This window comes from Citrus clementina, unplaced genomic scaffold (genome assembly GCF_000493195.1).
Source record: "Citrus clementina cultivar Clemenules unplaced genomic scaffold, Citrus_clementina_v1.0 scaffold_3, whole genome shotgun sequence".
Lineage (NCBI taxonomy): Eukaryota > Viridiplantae > Streptophyta > Magnoliopsida > Sapindales > Rutaceae > Citrus > Citrus x clementina.
In genome coordinates, this window is record NW_006262339.1 from 22,740,463 (window position 1) to 22,747,721 (window position 7,259).

The following is a 7,259-nucleotide window of genomic DNA, read 5'->3' on the forward strand; positions in this document are numbered from 1 at the left end:
AATATTTTATTTCATAATGTGATATATTTTCTTCTGTGTTGGACTCACTACATGGTATAGTTGACGAAATGGAATCGTAAAAAAAAATTTCTTAATGAATATAATTTTGTTTAATAAAAATCTGAATAGCACAGCCATACATGCTCATCTGCTTCGGGATTCCAAATTTAATTTCTGGTCAAAATCTCTTAATAATTGTCCAAATTTAATTTTAATTTCTCTTCAAAAGTAAAGTTTGGGTAACAGAATTTTAGAAAAATTAAAGAATTATTTTTCTATCGTCCCTGCATTGGTACATGAATTATTCTTTTTCTCATAGAAGTTTCTACATTTCATTGTCATTACTTTATTCATTGCCCAGCCCCACATTACTCTTCAATGAAATTATTTAATATCACCCTTTGAAAAGTAGATAATGTATAATTTATACTTCACCATGCCAATCGGATGAAATTTATGGGGGGTAACGACGTCGTTTGGTGTAAAGTCAGTTTTATAGAGCCTTTTTTGTGTGTGAAATGATTTCAGAATATGAGATTGACGTTTTATTCGAAGAAGCACAATCACGTTGGCTGAAGCCAGAGAAGATGCTGTTTGAATTAAAAAATCATGAGAAATTCGGTTTTACGCAGTAGCCCCCTCAAAAGCCACCTAGTAAGTAAGCTTTCTATATGAAAACAAGGTAATCTTCATAGGACTCAGGTCCTGAATTCGAGTTTTAACAGGTGCCTGAGTTAAAAATAACAATTAAAAACAAAGTAAACTTTGCACTAAGAATTGAATTCATTCATAAACCTCTCCTTTGTCAACTTTAATTGTTTCTAATACATTCTCAACAGGCAGATCTTTGTTTCTGTTTAATAGAGTCCTTCGATTTTTCCGTAAGGATGGTTACAAATGGCGTAAAAAGAAAGATGGAACAACCGTTGATGGAGACGCACATGAACGACTCAAGGTTGCTCAAAATTATTAAAGTCGTATGTTTACCAAACTGACACAATAAATTTTTATTTCACAACATCATTTGTCAGGCTCACCACAATGCCAAATAGAGCCTTAGGACCTGGGTAGCATGCACAAATATTCTTTGAAGCCATTCTCTCTTACTTCACTTCAGTGGTGGTCCGACAAGAATGTTGTACTGTCTACTGTTTGTTTCAGTTTGAAGTATGACATTAATTTTATCTTCATTGTAAGGTTAGAAACACTGAAGCGGTAAGTTGTTATTATGCACATGGCGAGGGAAATCCTAATTTTCAGAGGCGTAGTTATTGGATACTGGATCCGTAAGTGTACTTATATCATTATGTATTTAGGTTGCAGAGAAAAATATTTCAGTCATTGGCATTTATCTTCTTATATGTTTGAAGTTCCCTAATCCCTATACAAATGAAGAATAATTATTTACGCTAAAGAAAAATGTGGCTTCATTATACTTATCTCTTTGTTGTCTTTCTGACCAAGGAACAATGTGGAAATGGTGATTTACATAATTTTAGTCAGCAGAGAAATTTTCTGATAATTACTCTCTTGGGCCGGTTATGTGAGCACATTGTCCTTTGTTCATTATAGAGATGTAAGTTTAACTAAGGTGAGCCTTTATGAGTCTTGAGTGCAGCAAATCAGATCTTACGTACGATAACTTTACTCTTGGATTTGTATATAATCTTTGAGAAAGTTTTTAATATTAAAAATCATGCTTAAGTGAGGACGTTCATATGAGTTTTTATGTGGAGACGGAATTTATAATGAGATAAGAACATTTGACGATATTGTCAATTTACTTGTCCACATCTAAGTGTGCTTTTTATATTAGTGTATTATTTTTCAGTTGTAAAGGAACATATATATCATAAAAATAATTAAAAAATAGATTAATAATGAGGCAATTAAACATAAAATGTATCACTCATAATTATCATGGAGTGTGCTGCTGTGTAGGAAGAGCAAGGACTGTAGCCGGTACTCAATTCAATTTTCTTAATTTCTTCAAAATTAATTTCGTTTTTTCGGTGTAGATTGAGTTAGAGTGGATCTTCGTAATCACCAACTTTGTGATGGAGCTTCCATCAGCTGTTTTTGACCAGCTTTCTTCTATGCGGAAACCTCAGTATGCGCTTTTGAGTATGTAAATGTCATTTGCAGCCCTTTTTGTATGCATTGTAGAAATCATTTACACATGTCAAAAGAAAAAAAAGTTGAGTGGAGATGGATAAGTACATTACCTGGTTATATCATCCGCGTAACAGGCCTTTTGGTAACTTCAAGGATATTATTGGACTATTATGTGCTCTCAGCTGTCAGTGCATTTTTGCTGCAGTTACTTATGGTTTTGCTCGCCAACATGCTGATTCTCCGATTAAAGTATTTTTTTGGCCCATCGTGTTTGCCTCTGGTCGATTATTGTCCAAAGTATTTGAGTAAAAATCCAAAGAGGGCTACTTCATAAAGCTGAGATGCTTGCTTTCAGTACGTACCATCAAATAATTGCTCCGCCATTTGGCATTTTTGTGGATAAACTATCTTAATCGATTTATATTTCTTTTGAATTGGTGTGTATGTCAACATGAGATTGTTTTTTAGAGTACAAATACATAATTTTATTGCTTGCCAATTCCGATATGCAACAATTATGTTGTTGAACTGGTTTCAGTTAATTTTGAACGTTCATTTAATCCTGTTAAAAGCTCTATTGTCATTCTTCTTTGCCTTTGGTCTACTGTGTTAACATATTTTTAAAGGAATCAGTTCACAAATGTTGGCCATATGGAACAATGTTGCTCTTTATATTAAGTTTTAACTAACTTCACAGCTTCCCTAAAACTTACTGTCACATCAGCCAAGTTAACTATTTTTTAATTTCTTTTGACTCCAAAGTCTATCACAATTTGAAGTTGGACGCTGGCTGAATCTTTAGCAGCATGTCAGTTTGATTTTCCGCTCGATCTTTTCTTTCTACTTCCATCTTCCCTGTTGCTTTTCTCCCTTATAACTTCTGTCTCACGCATGTTTATAGGGTAAAGTTTATTATGCCTCTGCCTTGTCCTACTTGAAAAAAGATAAACATTGGCGTCATTAGACCAAGATTGCACTCATAAGATCTAAAAAACGACATGGAAACCCCAATTGCAAACAAAGAATTAACAAAATAGATCAAGAAAAGAAGATGAACACACAGATTTTGATGATTCAGCCACCAAGTGGCCTACTTCCATGCAAGTGACAAATCAATTGATTTATTGATTTAACAATCTAAAGATTACATGAATGTTAAAAACTTTACATAGAAAAATTTACAATAAGAAATATCACTGCAATCGCTTCTAAAGTTACGAAGTGATCCATGAAGTTATGCCAATAACAAGCCTTTTATAGCAGAGGTCGTTAAGCTGGGAAATTAATTTCAGAGATTTGCCGCTCTTCCAAACACACTTTAACAGAAGCAATTGAGAGATAAATTTGGCCACTCACATTACATGGTAGGCTATCAGCACTCCTCGCAGTACTAAACTATTACGATATCATGTTTGCTAACGGCTCCTCGTTGTATTATAATGTAATCAAAAGAACTTGTAATCCTGTCAAACCCTCAAAGCCAATCCCGTGTGAGAGTCGGGTTTATGCGGTTTTAGTTTTGTTTTGAGAGGAAAAAAAAAAAGAAATTCAATTTCTTTCTCGCGTTCTCCCTGCCATCTCCAGATTCTCCACACTGCCACTCCCCATAGCCACTGGTGTGCTTCAACACACGACAACGACAGCAGCTCCACCACTTCTGTGCGACAGCAGCTCGAACGCGAAGCGACGACGGCGCGACAGCGGCTCCACCACGAAGTACTCCACCTCGACGCGACCAGCTCCACCACGGCACGATCTGCCTTGGCTGCGCGACGCCACCACGCAACACTAGCTCCACTGCCACCCCACCGCGGCACACCAACACCACCCCACCGCGCCACCACTACACAATCTGGTTTGATTTTGTTCTTTAATGCATATACTGACATCTTTTGGTTTATTTCTTATTGCTCGATTAAAAATTTAGACCAATTAATGCTCAGCAATATTGGTCAATGTTACGTGCTGGAAGTCGGTTGATTAACAAAAAGACTTGAGATAAATTCTTTTGAAGTTTAAAATTGGAATGAATTGGTCTATGGAAATTTGACTCCAAATTATTTGCTTTCTTTGTTGCCTTCCTTTAAATTTCAATGGCGTCGAACCTATTGTCGATACTAGTCCATTTAGTTGAAAAATTAATCTGTCACGTTGGATTTGATATCCCTTTTGGTAATTACAGAAACAAATTGATGATTCACTGCTCGTTTAGCATTAATGCACATCATAAATGATGGATTAGTTTGGCAATTAACAGATGTGATAGAAAATGCAATTAAACAACATGAAAGTGAAGTCATGGCGTTTGCTCTCAAAAGTTTTAAATCGACTTGTAATGGGTGGAAAAACAAAATGGACTAGAGGAGCTTTTCTGACGAATTCGAGGAAAACTAGAATGAGTAGTTTTTGTCGAAAAAATTTCAATAAAATAAATAGCAAAATTATCGGAATTTTTTTGTAGTTTAGGATGAGAGAAGGGTGCTATTTGGGGGATGTATTTCGACAAGACCAGCCAATCCTTGAACGATGAGCCAGCCTCCTTATAATGGAGCAGATGAGCATATGTCTGGTAGCAGGATTCTATGAACAAGAATATTCTGCAGAAGTCTAGTAGCAGGTGTCCACGAACAGGATAATTCCGCTCGTTCACGAATGCACCCTCCATAGGACCACAGTGGGTGCCGGCCTCCTACTAGGAACATAAGGCCATTCCTGCTAGAGGTTGAAGTGGGTAGACCCGGTCAATGACGGTTGGCAAGACGTACACTCTTGCCCGAGAATCAAGGCACGAAGTCCACTCAGCCACAACTACGATAATGAAGCACCCACTTCCGAGAGTTGAGGGGGGTGATGGACGTGGATTGTAGGAAAGGCCGGATTCAAAGGAAGGCTATAAAAAGGTAACCAACGAAGGTAAAGGGGTTAGACTTTTTGAGATTAGAACTTAGGAAAAGAGCTTTCTATTGAGATATCATAAAAAGCCATAATATTAGTGGCCGTGTTTCCCAGAAAGGCAAAACCTACATTTCTGACTTGAGCGTCGGAGGGTTTACGTCAGGAAAACACCCGGCGTGCTCTGACCTGTTTCTGTGTACGCAGGAGTCTGTAGAGAGGAAGTCTTATGAGGAGAAATCCTAGTCGTGGACGAGTTAGTTGAGGAGAGATCCTGGTCGTGGACGAGCAGAAAACCAGAATCTCGCATCAACATTTTGACGCCGTCTGTGGGGAGTTGAGCAAAAAGCTTCTGTTAATAGAAAGAAGAAGAGGCAAAGAAGGGAGGTGACAATGGATGAAGGCGGAGGTAGTGCACAAGGAGGCGACTTGAGGCTTAACGAGTCTGTGACGTTGAGAGAAATAGCCAATGAGGCGAGGGAAAAAGCAATGTATGAATGGATGGAATGGGTGGAGAAACAGATGAAGACCTTGACAACCATTTTATACGAGATGAGAAGTGAACGAAGGGGAGTTCACGAAGATGGGGTGAGAAGTGGTGGAATGACACCAGGGCACATCGACAGAAGGAACAATGATAATATGGTGAGAGGTCGGACCACCAGGAGATTTGGTGGTGAGGTGGGTAACTCATCTCTACGGGGAGAAAGCCATGGAGGAGGAGATCAATCCCCGGGAAGGCAGGCCTTCGATAATGATGACTGAGTGGTAAATGCAGAGGAAAGAGAACTCCGACAACACATGCATGATGTCGAACAAGAACGAGATCAGGTTGCAGCACGTGACCCTGGTCGTGCCGTACAGCTGGAAGAGGAAGTGCGCAGATTAGCACGGATAATAGATGACATGCAAGGACGGAGCAGAGCACCTGGTTGGAGGATAATGCTGGACGGAGAATCTCCGCTCTCGACAGAAATCATGAGTGCGGTCATTCCGAGGGATTTTTGCCTCCCAGACCTCAGGTACTCGGGGCGAATCGATCCGTTGGCGCACATAGAGCGCTTTAACGACATAACTGGGGTGCATGGATTATCTTATGCTCAAAGATGCAGGGTGTTCCCGTTGTCCTTAGAGGGACGAGCACGTGAGTGGTACCGAAAACTTCCACGAGGGAGTATTAAATCCTTCGAGCAGATGTGCCAGGAATTTGTAGAGCAGTTTCGTGGGGCAATGGGGCCTGAAGATGATATGATGGAGCTGACGAGCATGAAACAAGGAGATGAGGAAACACTTCGGGAGTTCATTAAAAGGTTCCATCGCGCTGTCCTCGATTTGGGAGCCTTCAACAATCCCCGGACGTGAGAGGACTGAAAGAATGGGTGAAGATAAGGCGCTTGTGGTACAATCTGAGGAGTCCAGCCATTCAGTCTTACTCTGCTGCTTACGAGCAGGCCAAGAGAGACATAGAGATCGAAGAGGAAAAGGTGGCCAAGATCAAAACAGACCAGCTGGAAGGGTTGAGGAGGAAGGAAAAGAGAGCCGTTCCAGGGAGTGGCCCAATTAAGAGGAAGGACCGCCACACCTCGGGAAGTAGGGGAGGAGGCCAGGTCACTTCTTACCAGCCTCATCAAAGGCCACCCCGATATCAGCGGAGCAGGATGCAACCTCCTCGCTCACTAGCCAGGGAATCTTGGTGAAGGCATGACCAGACATACGGTCAGCCATACCCACACCCACACGGTGGTAGAGCCAGCAGACCAGAGGCACCGATACCCCCTAGCTCAGAATGGCAACCACAGGGAAAGGGCGGTGCACATGATCGATCAGAGCCAGAGTTATGGGCGGTATACTTTCTTGAAGGTGACCTTGGACGAGGTGTATGAGGCAATCAAGGATCGGGGATTACTATACCCCCCAACCCCAATAACAAAGCTTCCTAGCAGGAGAGATAGGGGACGGTATTGTAAATTCCACGGCACCCACGGTCATACCACTAACGAATGCAGGGATCTCAAAACTCAGGTTGAAGATTTAGTGAGAAATCGTTACCTGAATGAGTTCGTAGATGGGGCTATCCCGATGGTGAGTTCGTCAGGGGAAGGGGAGCAGAGTAATAGAAATATGGCCACGAGCAGCCGATAGTAAGGGTAATCGCGGGTGGCCCCACGTTGGCAGGGAACTCCAACAGATCGAGGAAGAACTACGCTAGGTACGCCATGACTAGCAAAGAAGTGTTCTTCAACACCCCAGCA